This window comes from Pteropus alecto, unplaced genomic scaffold (assembly GCF_000325575.1).
Source record: "Pteropus alecto unplaced genomic scaffold, ASM32557v1 scaffold335, whole genome shotgun sequence".
Lineage (NCBI taxonomy): Eukaryota > Metazoa > Chordata > Mammalia > Chiroptera > Pteropodidae > Pteropus > Pteropus alecto.
The window spans coordinates 436,143-450,955 of record NW_006436757.1 but is presented as its reverse complement, the minus strand read 5'-3'; the positions used below and the strand labels follow the sequence as shown (position 1 = coordinate 450,955).

At 43.8% G+C, this 14,813-nt stretch overlaps 1 pseudogene; it reads left to right on the top strand.

Annotated features, from left to right (window-relative positions):
- Positions 1–640: 640 nt before the first annotated feature.
- Positions 641–14,442, top strand: LOC107195801 (annotated as a pseudogene).
- Positions 14,443–14,813: the final 371 nt, after the last annotated feature.

Sequence of the window (14,813 nt, the reverse complement as noted above, 5' to 3'; positions counted from 1 at the left end):
AATTTCAGGAGACCGCCCCCCCACCCTCACCCCAGTCTCTTGAATGGAATAATGAACAAAAATTAAAAAGATGTTTGTACAGGGATTCACAATTCAACTCAGCATAGAATACCTTGGGTGGGGATGCAAACCTTCTGGGGCCAGAAATCATTCTCTTCACTTAAACTGGCTTGGCGCTATCCCCTATTGCAATAGATTTGAACAAAGTTTTCTTTGCATGTTTAACTTTGTCCAGGGAAATTTTTGCTTTGACACAGCCATGGTCTAGCCAGGAAAAAGAAAAAAAACTTGGACTGGGAGACAGAGAGCTGGATTAAGATACCCCTTTGCTTCTAAGTTACAGAGACTTTGGGCAAAGCACTTCATTTCACTAAGCTCCAGGATTTTCAAAATTTAGAGGATGAAAAAAAAATGATCTTCAAGATCTCTTTTGGCACCAAGGTTTTTTGATGGCCAGATGCACTTGATTGACACTAGGGTTGAATGTATAAATGCCCAGAGAAACATATAGCAATTTGAATCCTTGGGTGAGTTGTCATGAGAGCTGAACAATTTAAAACATTGAGGACTAACTGGACCATACATTGTAACTCTGTTCTTTTTCTTGGTCCTTAGAAGACTGAGAGGTTCTTCGGAAAGCATGAATGTGGTCCAAGGTGAGAAACTCTTGTCACAGACCCCAAGGTTCTACCCTCCTCAGACTCCCCAGAGACACTTGTTTCCAAGAGGCACATTTGAGGCCATTTTAAAATATTTTTTCTCTACAGATTCTTTTTAGTTGTCATAAACGCTACTCTGTTCTATCATGGGTCAGACACCAAGACAGCTGGTGGGGATTTAGAACAAGAAGGATCAGAGCAGAGATAGAAACCCAAATAAGCAGTTGAGGGATTGTAATGACCATTTCCCACTATTTAACTCACTGTGCATTTTTACTATATAAACCCAGCATTGACTCATTCTCCCCAAACAGAAACGTCATTCACTCACCCAGAAGAAACATTGAGAACCTATGATGTGCCAGGCACTGAGCTGGTTACTGGGACAAACCTACTGTAACAAAGATACCATGGTCCAGTGGAGAGCCATACGTTTTATAATTACACAAATAAATATTTAGATTTCAATATGGTAAGTTCAGTGATGACATGGGGGTTGGGGGATTAACTTAGGCAAAAGGGTCAGAAGAGGCTTCCTTAAGGAAATTAAAAATTAGCTGTGGTGGTGAGGATGAGGAGAAATTAAAACCCCATGTGCACTGCTGATTAGAATGAAAAATGATGCAGCTGCTGTGGAAAACGGTACGGATGTTCCTCAAATATTAAACATAAAATTATGATGTGGTCCAGCAACTCGACTTCTGAGTGTATTCCCAAAAGAATTAAAAGTAGAATCTCAAAGAGATATTTGTAAACTCATAGTAACAGCAGCATTATTCACAGTAGCCATAGTGTGAAAGCAAACCAAGTGTACATTGATGGATGAATGGATAAACAAAACATGGTATATACATACAATGGAATATTATTCAGCCTTTAAAAGAAAGAAAATTCTGAGAGAGAACCAGAATTCTGAGATGGAAACATGGTACAAACAGCAAGCCTAGTCGCCTGGGAGTCTAGATGAACAGAAGCCCTACAACTAGAGAGAGAAATAAGAAGTCACCCTGCAATGTTTGGAGGCAAAAGAGGACGAAGACACGAGGCTGTCCTGTGACTGAGTGTGACAGAGGCCACGGCAGCGGCAGCTGGCAGCTGCAGATGCCTTTTAAAGTGGCTGTGTCGCAACTGGACTTTCTCAGTGACAGACCTGCTCACTCTGAGCACCAGCTCCCAGTTGGCTGTTTGGGGGTCACCAGGGACTTACAGGGGGACACTGAATTGTCAGAGCAAGGGCCAGAGGCGAGGTTTTCTACTGGGCAAAAGTGCTGGCAGTACCCATTGAACCTTTGTTGAACAGAGGTTGCTCCTCCCAGAGGTCTGTGAAACTCTGCCTCCCTCAACTCACGGCCCCGCCCAAGCCACATCCAGGTGTGTCCTTGGTGAGTCCGGTGCTCTTTGCTGAGCAGTTGATCTTGGTTTCTGATGTGGCTTCTTGAAACAATTATAAGCACAGCATCTGTGGATTGCTTGCTGAATCTTAACAGGTGGCCCCGGAGGGACACAGGCTGGGGCTAAACTTGGCCCGCAGCTGGATCCCTCTCAGGGCTGTGGTGCTGGACACCTGCTACACAAAACCACGCTAGTAAGACCGGGAGACTTAGGAGCTTTGCTTAGTACATAGAAACAGATACAGAAAGGCAACCCAAATGGGAAACAAAGAAGCTGAAACCATATGAAAGAACAGAACAGGGATCAAGGAGGAATGGAGTTAAGCAATCTCACAGACGCAGAGTTCAAAACACTGGTTATAAAGATGCTCAAAAATGGAAATGGAAATTATAAAAGGGAACCAGTCAGAAATGAAGAATACATTCTCTGAGATGAAGAGTATATTAGAGGGAATCAGCAAAGAGGAGGAAGAAGAGGATCAAAACACTGATAGAGAGGATGGGGAAGCCAAGAACACCCAATCAGAACATCAAGAAAAAAGTTACCAAGAATATAATAATAATTTAAGAAGTCTACGGGACACAATTAAGGGTAACAACATCTGTGTCATAGGGGTACCTGAAAATGGAGAACAAGAAGTTAAATATATATTTGAAGAAATAAAGATGGAAAACTTACCTAATCTGGTGAAAGAAATAGATGTACGCCCCAGGAAGCTCAGAGAATCCCAAAAAAGAGGAACCCAAAAAGGCCTACACCAAGAAACATTATAATTAAAATGCCAAAGGTTAGATACAAAGAGAGAATCTTAAAAGCAGCAAGAGAAAAAGCAGTGGGTTACTTACAAGGGAGCACCCATGAGACTGGCAGCTGATTTCTCAAAAGAAACTATGTAAGACAAAAGGGCTTGGCACAAAATCTTCAATGTGATGAAAACCCAGGATCTACAACCACAAATATTTTATCCAGCAAAGCTCTCATTTAGAGTTGAAGGACAGATGAAGAGCTTCCCAAACAAAAATGAGCTAAAGGAATTTATCAACATCAAGCCAGTATTACAGGAAATGTTTGAGGGACTTCTTTAAGAAGAAAAAACATGTATCAAAAACATGAATAAAAAATGGTAATAACTACATATTTATCAACAAGTACCTCAAATGGAAAAGAATTAAGTGCTCCAACCAAAAGATAGAGTGGTCGAATGGATAAGAAAACAAGACCCCTACATATGCTACCTACGAGAGACTCACTTCAGATTGAAAGACACACACAGACTAAAGAGAATGGATGGAAAAAGATATTGCCTTGATGGACTTAGAGGGTATTGTGCTGAATGAAATGTCAGATAGAAAAAGACAAATATCGCATTGTTTCATGTACATGAAAAAAATGGAAACAAACTCATAGATACAGAAAATATTTTGAGGGCTACTACATGGGGAGGGTGTGGGGGGATGATGAAAAAAGGCAAAGGGATTAAGAAATACAAATGGATAGATACAAAATGGTCATGGAAGTATAAAGTGTAGCATAAGGAAAATAGTCAATAATGTTGTAAACAATATATAAGGGGGAAGAGGGGTACCTGATGTAGTGGGGTAACCCCTTCGTGAGTTATACAGATCTCTAATCACTATGCTGTACAACTGAAATTAACATATTGTTGTATGCCAACTGTAATTGAAAAAAAGCATTGAATTGTACAATGTAAATATGAGCAACTAATTGTTTATTATATTTCAATAAAGCTGGGGGTGGGGAAGAAAGGAAATTCTGACACATGCTACAACATAAACCAACCTTGATGACATTATGCTAAGTGAAATACTCTGGTCACAAAGGGATAAATTCATAGGGACAGAAAGTAAAATGATGGTTTCCAGAGGCTGGGAAGAAGAAAGAAAGGGAAGTTATTGTTCAATGGGTACAAAATTTCCGTTTGGGAAGATGATAAAAGTTCTGGAGATGGATGACAGCAATGGTTGCACAGCAATGTGAATGTACTTAATGTCACTGACCTATTCACTTAAAAATGGTTATAATGGTAAATTTATGTTATGTGTATCTTGCTATAGATTTTTTAAAAGCTCAAGCTTAAAAGATGATTATGAGACAGACAAGGAAGAGGGACATGAAGAGACTTCTAGGCAGGGGACAATATACACAATCTTGCATATAGATACATTTCAATTTTGAGGCTAGAAAGAAGGCCAGCACTGCTGGAGGGTGGGGTGTTGGCAGAAGGCAAGGGATATGGTGAAAAATGAAGCTGAGGAGGTAGTTAATCTCACAGCCAATCGGTCACCAAACCTCACAGACCAAACCAGAGAAACCACCCCTGGATATATGCTGCCCCTGTTTTAGTCAAGAACCTAGACATCTTTTGATAGAACTAAAACCACTTCTTAACTGGGTTCCCTCCTGACCTCCAGTCTTTTCGTACTTGCCTACCAATGTACAACATGGATGAGACACCAGGTTCTGGAGGTAGATGGACTAGGTGTGAATCCTGGTTTTGCCACCTGCTAATTATAACCTTGGCAAAATCACTTGGCATTCTTAAATGTCCAAGGTTAATTTTGGCAAATAATAGTTCCTGCACCATAGGATCTTTGTGAAGATTCAAAGAGCAGCATGTACAAAGCTCAGGCAACAAATTCAAGTCTATAAGAAATGTAATTTTATTCTACTGTGATTAAACAATTTTAATTTTGAGCCACCATTCTGATAGCTGCCAGAAAGTTAATCTCCACCAACACAAGGAAGGTATCCTTGAGGCTTTCATTTCAGAGACTTTCAAGAGCCACAGCATGGGATGGGGAGGAGCCATCCAATCAGAATCTTGAGAGCAGGATCGAGGGCGAGCAGTTTATTTCAGAGGTGATCCCAGGAAGCACCAGCAGGTAAGAGCGGCATGGGTCACAGAGAAAAGGAAGCCTGAGTGAGCAAGTAACTGCTTTGGGCTACTGATAGGTTTGCAGATAAAAGACACAACTCCTGGTTAAATTTGAATTTCAGATAAACAATAAATAATTTCTTATTATGTATATGTCCCATGATTGAAGGGACATAATTATACAAAAAATATATATATATTTATACTTTATCTGAAATTCAAATTTAACTGAGTGTTCTGTATTTTTTTGCTTGCTAAATCTAGCAACCCTAGCCATGGGGCTCAGTCCCCACTGAGAACTTCTCATGGAATGTGCCTCAAAGATGAAACATGCCCCAGAGTTGTCCCCAGTGATGGATGTAGAAAATGGGGTTATTTATCTACTCGCTCCCATTCAGCATTGGTCGAAGACTCCCCTGGCATTTCTGGCTTCCCCTGCTCCCAAGCTGAATGTCCTCTGGTCAGCCAAAGCCCTTGGGCATTGTTCCGGGTGCTTGCCGTGGGAATGGTGGGTACTGAGGGAAAAGGGACAGGGCACTGGCAGTGTATGCTACAATGGTCTTCATCACAGAATAAGACTGATACTGAGACATCGCACCCTCTTGTTGTCCTGTGTTTCTTTTGACGCTGACAGCCCATTTCCCCAAGGTCATAAAAGCTCAGATGTGCTAAAAAACAAAGGAAATGAGGATCCATAATACTAAACAAGAGTTCCTGTGTGACACACACACTCATATCTGTTTTCTTGAGGAAGCAGTCCCCATATGGCCCGAGACGAAGAGTGGATATCTATCCCTGTCATTCAATATCATCACTGCAGTAATCTTAGACTATGCCAGACTGCGCATTAGCCAACCAGCTCATCTTCAGTGAAGTGCCTGGATCATACTGCACTCCGGCAAACAGAAGAAGGCTGTGAGAGGAGAGGCAATAAGAACTGACCCTATTTGTCCTGCTCCATCAAGAGTGACTGCTATTATGCGGCAAGGACCTCTGGTCACAGGCCTGGAAGAATTATCCAGAAGCTGCCTTACTTACTATTCTAATAAACCTGTGAGGAGTGAGAGTTGTCCCCAACCACCATCATGTGTCGACCATCATGAGAGGACAGGGGGCTGCCGCAGCAGTGTTCTGTCAGTGAGGGCTCTCCTGGTAAAGGAGAAACACTTCCGTATTCCAAGGAGAGAGGAATTAGAAGCTTACACAATGATTGGAAGGGTTGAGGAAGCAATATGGAAACGGCTGCTGGTTCATGAAATCGGACCTTTATTGGCACACTCTAACCCAGAGTCATACAGGAAAATGACACTGGGAAGCGGAGCTCCAGGCTTCCCTGCAATGCAGAGAATGGAGAAAAGGGTAGATGATACCAAATTGACAAAGACAATCTGGTACAAGCAAATTAAGCCAAATACCCACATCCAGAGCGAAAGGCACAAAGATGTCATTACACGTGACTCCTCATGTGTTAGAAAAGATCCTCATGGACTCTGTGAGCAGAATCCCTAGGACAAATCAAGTCCATGCAGATGTGGGGGCTTAATAATTCAACCAGCTTCTATTTCTCTCTCAAATGTCAAACCACCTGGAGTCTCGGCTATGGATCTGACACACACATAATTTCCATGTGGCACAGATTATATATCCCTCAGCCTGGTCATACCCTAAAACATAATTTGCCTCTTCAAAGCCCAGGCCCAAGAGAGCAAGGTCTAGAAAGAGAAAGGACTGTCCTTCTCCCTTGCCTAAGTCCCTGGGGCACCGCTTTGCAAGACCCAGAGCCTGCCTGATAATTGACACAAATATCCATGGCCATCTGCTTTCAGTGACACCAGAGGAGTATGGCCTGAACCTACGGCCCCATAGGACAGCCATGTCACTGTGCAAAAAAATAACAATTCACCACATAAGACATAAGTATACACAGAAGCAGGGGTTCATTCTGTTACACTCTCAGACGTCCAAGGAGGCAGATGGTAGTATAATAAGTGCAGAAGAGTAAGGAGATTTAGAGGAGGAAGGTGAATTCAGTTGGACGCGGTGAGTTTAAGCTGTCTTTGGGAGAGCCAGGTAGAGGCAGTCAATAACACCCTGGGGCCAGGATTCTGTGTGTTCTTGTTGAGAATGCACAACATAATCGCCATACTGCAAACTCCCTAGCCCTTCCCAGATTCACTCTTGTTCCTCCAGGCATTTCACGCCCTGAGATCATACTGCTACAATCGTCTCCCCAGGAGCCGCACAGCTCTGTCTCCCTCTCCACCCCTCTCTTCTCTCACTCTCCTGCCATGTCAACCGTAACTGTTTACCAACGGACCACGCATGTTTGAGGCCAAGCTACTGAGTGTAATGACTTGGTCGTCGCAGAGCAGTCATTTGAAAAATATGTGTTAAATTGAATTGAACCAAGCTGATGGGAAAGGCTAAAGTTGTTTAAATTTTTACACCTTAAGCTGTTTCCAAATCAGATTTGAGGAGAAGCTAGTCAGGGCCAGGCCGAGCCAGAAGCAAGAAGAGACCATTTATAACCCTTTGTGCTGACACATCCAAATCCACCAGCTAATTAATCCTAGTTCACCAGCTAACTGCTGTACAGCAGAAAGAAGAATCCAGGTGACAGGAGGACACTGTGATCGACTCTGGAGACATGGAGTTCTGGCTTAGAAGGAAGCCACTCCCTCTTTCCCCACCTCAGCCTTACACACTAGCCTGGTCATGCTTTCCCCGTGTCTGAGACAAAATGTGGTTAGTTATCTTTGCCCCCTGGCTTCCCTTTTAATTTGGTTAGAAGGCTAGATCCATACTGCTGGCCTGGGTGCAGAAGCATTGACCTCTAGTGCCTGCCTCTTCTGGGGTTCCGAAAATCATAGGACAGCACTGAACAGGACGGAACTGAGGGCTATAACTGTGCTTTGTCATTATGTTGAGAATCCAAGCCCAATCCAACACCAGTCATAATGCTGTGTCTTGGCGGGTTCCTTAGAAATCAGAACTCCAGGCAAAGCTTACATGCTAACACTTTATTGAGGGGCAAGGTGGCAAAAGTGAAGAACAGAGGGCAGAGAGTGGAGGAGGGAGGGCAAGCAAATTCAAAGGGGCATATTTCAGAGCTGTCCACAGCCTCACAAGAAACACGGCCAGTTGGTCACTCATGCATGATGTCTGGGAGAGGCTGAGAGAATCACAATGCCTCAGAACAGTCTGTCTGGAACAGAAAGGACAAGGACTTTATCTGTTGACTCCTTCCCATCTCCTATCTCTCACTGGTCCAGGTTCACTCCATGGGGTGTGAACTCTCCTGTACTTCCTGGTTTGTTGCCAGCTGCTGGCTGGGGGAGGCCAGAGCTTTCATAGGTCCGATAAAGTCAGATCGCTTTTCTAGAATCCTTGTGGACATAAAGTATGGGAGAAAAAGCACTATGTTCTTACCTCCCTTTTCACTCCTCATATGTTTTTTTAACTGAGCACAATCCAAATGAGATAGTTTGTGCTCATTTGGGGCTGTAGTTGTGATGACTTAGTGTCTCCGCCAGTGCTTCCCATGTTTAAAGTCTCTGATGGATTTCTCAAGAACTTGAAGCCACTTTTAAGAAACAGGAGGAAAATCTTAAAGAGTCTAGTGCTCTTTAATACATTTAGGTATTTTAAAATAATACACATTCAAATTTTTAATGTAAAAAAAGTATTAAGAAGATAATCACAAAGTCCAGTGAATCGGACACAAGCTCTCTGCAACCCTTTTATTCTTCCTATTGCTGCAGCAATAGGCCTCATGCAGGTGTAAAACGACATCACCTTCCTCAGCCTCACCATGTCTCTCTCGCTCTTCCCAGTGTGTCTCTAACGCTGTGGCATGGAACTCATGGGCAGTTTGAAACAGCAAGAGAGTTAACGAGCCCTGGGACTTGCCTGGATCAATGGTGGAGGGAGCTGGTGGATAAATGTGCATGCCTCCCAACCTTTCAGTGGTGATTCCGAAGTACTTTCTCTATGGTTTCTCAGAGGATCCAGAGGGCTCGAGCCCCACCCCTCACAGTGTTGACCACCTGGAGAATGCACCTTTGCATTGGCTTTCCTTTACTTCAGACGTTTAAATCAACACCTCGAGATGTGCCTTTAAGCCACAAAAGATTGGTTAATTCTCCTGTGAAACATTTTAAAACTTCTGGTTGGTAGATGACAAAGCATTGAGAAAGAATATTCACAACACATCTAATAAAAGGACTTATTTCTTTAATGCATGAAAGTGAGGCACAGGAAAAGTATTAACAACCTAGGAGAGAATGTATAGGCCGAATGAACTGAATGAAGTGCCTTACTGTGGAGGTTAAGGGGCCATTTTACAGGCCACACAAAAAAGTGGCAAATTTAAGTGCAACCCAATTTTTTATACACAAACTTGAAAATTTGTAAGAAATTTTGAGGTTTTGTTGAAAGACATGGTTAATGGTGAAAAATGCAAAAGATTCTCAAGCAACTCGTAAGGAGAAAGACAATGAAAACTAGTCTTCTTGGAAAAGCTCTTCACGGAAATGGATGACAAACTATCAATTTGAGCAAATGTCTCCTAAAATAATCCAGTTCTGTTTACTGAGTCCATAGTTTTCATGCAAATCTCTGGTAAGAATTAGGGTCTCGGTCAGATTAATCTCCTGAAGGAAAAAGCTCTGACTGTGTGGCATGACTTCACTCACTGTTTACTTGGTAAATTTATGGAAGTAAAATATCCTGCCACGAATCCATCTTAGTAAATTCACAAGTCTGAGGCATTTTCCAATGGTCTGGTCACTCATGAATAAGATGACAGTGAGGACCTGGGCCCGCAGAGCTGAGGGAAGACTTCAAACTGGTGGTTACTCTATGAAGGTGAGATGCTCCAGGAATCCCAGCTCCGAGAAGCCGGTGCCAGGTGTTTATGACTTCTCTCTTGGGAGCACCCCAGTTCATTCTGTCGCTCTTATGAAAATAGAAATGGCCTGGCACACCTGCCACTGAAACCCAGGACCCTGCTGTCCACACCATCTTTGCTAAGGCTGCTGAATCTTCAGACCGCATCCTCAGTGATTTAGACTCCTGTCCCGAGGTTGGGCTTACGAAGGGAGGCAGAATTGACAAGGAGGTAGATTTTCAGCCGGAAGTCTGAACCACCAATTTGGGTACTGGGAGGAAGAAAGAGGAAACACAGAGGTCTCTGCCTCAGTAAAAGCCAGGACAGGATACACCTCCTGAAAAGGCTGGCAGATGAGTGAGTGGACTCTCACCCGATCATAACTCCAACCCACAGCCAGCACTGCCACCCATCCCCACAGCCAAGGTGCCCTCCACTCCTAGAAGGTGACTGCTGCCTGTTGGTACCTGGCAGGGGGAGGGGTGGAAGAAGGAGAGTGTAGGTTGTGAGGGCGGGCGAAGGAGGTAGAGGCAGTAGATAGCAAGGCAATGTTCTTGCCCTGAGACTAGCTCCGGGACATTTGGCAATAATAGAGAATTATTATCTAACATAAATGCAAACATTTGAAAGTACAAGATGTTAAGAACATGATTCATGCCGTCAACTCCAAACATCCTTGCAGCGGAAGACAAATATTTACACCCTCCACGTAAGAGAATGAGCAGTAGAAGACTGACAAAGATCCCTTAGTTCTATCTGTTTATAAGCTGTGACACGGGAACAGAGACTCTCTTATTTCCTCTAAAACTGAGTCTCTGTGTCCTCCTCCAGCATGCTCTGCTAGTACACCAGCACCTCTTTTCTCCCCTTCCCTTTTCCTTCCTCGCATAGACTTCTAAACTAGCAGTATGTCAATCAGGTGTGTTTTGTAGACCCAAAGAATTGTTTTAAACTTTGAATTAGCTGTCGACATTTTATAAATCATGTAAGTCCATGTAAACATCTAAATTTCCAGCTCATTTTATTATTTGGATTAACTGTTTGAACTCTCTAAAAAATTAGAATGTGAAATCCCTGTCCTGGAATCCCTCTGGGGACACGCTTGTCTCGCCGAGACACAAAAGCTGTCTTGTTTTTTTCTACTTACAGTCAGCATCATAGACTGTTGGGATGGGACAAGACTTAAGATATTTGTCATCACCCTTCACTTCATTCTACAGAGGAGCAAACAAATGGATAGGAGATCATAGAACATAGTCAAGGTTATAGATGAGTTAGCAAAACCAGGAGAGAGGTAAGTAAACCTTTCTCATTTCTCCCTTAGTTATATTGTCTTGACATCTGCTGTGCCCGCTCCTGTTAAATTTGGGTACCTATAGTCTACTGGTGTATGTTCCACTATTAGGTAAGAGAGGAGAGCAATTATTCTTTAATATAACCCAGATATTCCTACCTTCTCTAGCTACCAGGGATCACGCTTCCCGTAGAATGAGTCTCACTGAATCCTCACCCTGCCGACTTGTAGAAAATCCCATCTTTTACCAAGATTCCTTTCCTCAATATTGCCGATTATCCCCGAGGAATGTCGAAAGGTCCCACGAATCCATCCATCCAGATTTTCCCTTCCCCTTGCCTGGTCCCCTTGCCTGCCTTTCATCTCTACCACAGGTGAGTCGTTTCATTTCATCACTAGCTTGTCCACTCAGATCATTCTCCCCTCAAACAGCTTTCTTTCAAGTCTGGACATAGAGATACACTTCCAGATTTCTGCTGTGTCACATTTCACAAAACTTTGCTTTGGCCTTATAAAATAACAGGATCAAGTTTCACTGCAGGAAAGAAATTGTGTAACTGTAACTGATTGCATCTGCTCTCCGCCTAGGTTCCGCAGGTTATGACCATCCACAGGAAATTGCCCATTAACTAATGCCCGTGTTTGCCATCCCTCCACCCCCGCACTTGCAGCAAAGCTGCAGGGCCCAAACATGGGCCTTTGACTATTTTTCTATTTAGGAAGTCAGGCTCTTCTGAGCCAAAAGAGGAAAATCTAAGTTTAAGACCAGCTTGCTATCAATTTACAGAGATGATGAATCTCTCCACAATAAAGAAAAGCTGTTGCTTTTTTTTTTTTTTTTTTTTTTTGCATAGCAGTCTGTTTCTTTTCTGTCTTGTATCTCTCTACTCCAGAATAGTATTTTGGCTTGGCTTTGCGTAACCAAAAGGCCCAGTGAAATGTTTTCACAATGTCAAAAAAGCAAGACCTCTGCTCCCCAAGGATAAATTCGAACCTTCACCTTTAACAAAACAGAAAAATTGCTGGAGTTTTAAAATGTTTTCCTTCCTACTTTTAGCCACCCAGTTTTTAAAAAATTACATGTATATAAAATAGACTTAACTTCAATTAGAAGAACCAAGAAAAACATTTTATAGAGTTTCCTGGGAGGTAAAAGTTTATGTTTTTAATATGTCCAGGTTGATATGGTTCGTGGGGAGTGAATGAATAGTGAGGTTAAGTGTGGCGATAGAATAAAGAAAAATCTCTGAGATTGAAAGGAAAGAGGCCCACACGGGGAAGAGCAGACCACCAAATTTTAAAGCTCATCAAATACATTGCCCTACTCTTTACTAAATAATTTAGGAAACTACAGCCCTGAGAAGTAGGTGATTTAGCCAAAAGGAGACATCTAATTAGTGGCGGGGACAAGTGAATAAATCAGACCTCTTGACTCACTTTTCATTTTTCTTTCCACCACATCGGGCTGCCTTCAGCAGACGACAGGTAGGTAAGGGAATGACAGAGAGGCTTCTGAAACAGAAGTTCAAGCGCCTCCCTAAAAAGATAGTGATGTCTGTTTCACCTTATAACTATGAACCCTCTGGGGGAACACCTTAGGGTGTTAATGGTCAGGGCGAGGGATATCTGGAGCTGGGAGACAGGACACCTGCATGTCTACACATTGACCGAATGTCAGCAAGTTGTGGGTCGTCGATTCCCTAATGAGAAATTTATTTCTATTCAACACGTGGTAAATGTTTTATTGTATGAGATTCTGACACTCTACGAAAATGCTTTTTTAAAAGTTATCAGATGTGAGAGGAAGAGAGGAGAGTGGGGTTACTATTTAATGGGCACAGAGTTTCAGTGGGGAGATGAAAAAGTTTCAGAGATGGATGGTGGTGATAGTTGTACAAAAATATGAGTGTATTTAACGAGACAGAACTCTGCACTTAAAAATGTTTACAATAATAAACTTCATGTTCTGTGTATTTTACCACAATAAAAACTTTTTTTTTTTTTTTTAGGAAAGAAGTTACCAGCATTTGGGAGGATGTGATCCCCAGATGCCACGGCAGAAGTGACTTGCCAAGGCAATTCCTACTTCAGCTACAATCAGGCGGCTGAGGGGTCAGGAGTGCCATCACGGACATTGGCTCCAGAAGAAGATGCCAGGGCCACAGTCCATGCCTAGCTGCTACCCTTATGAAGCTGGGGACTGGATATTCATGTCCTTTTAAGAACCAATAATGATAAGTATCACATTACCATGATATGTAGGTTGTGCTTCAAAAGGGAGACCAGACAGAGGTCAGCATGTTTAAGCCAGTGACCCGGGTGTGGAGGAGCCTCCTGCCCCTTGAAGTCTCACTCTCGCAGAGGAGCACCAGCAGCAGAGCCACCACAGGGCGGGGACACTCGTCAATCAGATCACTGTGATCACAGGGTCCACAAATGGGTAAGCGCTCTAAGTTAGGGGTCCACAGGGTGACAAGTGATCTCGGGGCCTGACTCACCCCATTACTCCTTATCCTCTGACCATAATAGAGAGACGGAGGGGCTATCGGATCTGGGCTATGGAGAGAATCCAAACACAGGGGATGGGAACAGGGACTCTGAGACAGGAAAACAGTCCGAAGAAAGGGGCTTAGCCCAAAGCTCAATTGTCAAATCCTCTCTCCATCTCAGACCCTAGGATCAGCCTTACGATGTCCAGGCGTCTGGCCCAAGACGGGGCCCATGTGGCAGTCAGCAGCCGGAAGCAGCAGACTGTGGACTAGGCTGTGGCAACGCTGCAGGGGGAGGGGCTGAGCGTGACAGGTACCGTGTGCCACATTGGGGAAGGCCGAGGACCTGGAGCAGCTGGTGGCCAAGATAAGGGACGGAGGAGGGGGCTGTGTGTGTAGAAGAAGGAACAGGGGTTATTTTAAAGACATAACCTGGTCAAATGCACAAGCGCAGGAATTAAAAGCTGACCATGTCCTTGGCATTGGTTACTGAAGAGGCCCACCATACACCCAAACGAGTTCACAGATCTAGGCAAAGAGAGATGTTTCAGGTCTGATGATGGTGCTCTGCCCTCACTTGCTGTGGTCCCCTCCTGGATTTGACCAGGCATAACCCCGGGGGCAGCAAACAGGAATCACCTCCCACTGCAGCAGAAAACTTACTTTGCTCCTTGACCCTGGCCCTCCCTGTCCCCTTCTCCCCAAGGGCCCTGGAACACTGCGGGGGTGTCGACTTCCTGGTGTGCATGGTAGCGGTCAACCCCTTGGTAGGAAGTACCTTGGGGAGCAGTGAGCAAGTCTGGGACAAGATCAAGTCTGGGTAAGCTGGGTGGGGCAGGCCGGACGTCATCTGCACCCTCTGTGTGACCCTCTCTCCATTTTGGCTCACACAAATCCACCTCCCCTCACAGACTCACAAGCATAGATCAAGGCCAGGTGCCTGGACTCTGATCCTCAATTCCCCATCTGTGAGATGGAAGTAAGAGTGTCTACACTGCAGTTCTGGTCCCCACTGTCCATGAGCTCCCAGTTTGCAGGGAGGGTCCAACAGAGAACCAAATAATCACAATAAATGTGGAGCACAAAAAAAGGAATGACTCCCTTTCTTGTCCAAGAATGCTCCATGCCCAAAGCTAGAACCCTGAAATCTAGCTGTATTAGTTTCCTAGGGCTGCCGTAGCAAAGTGCCACGAAC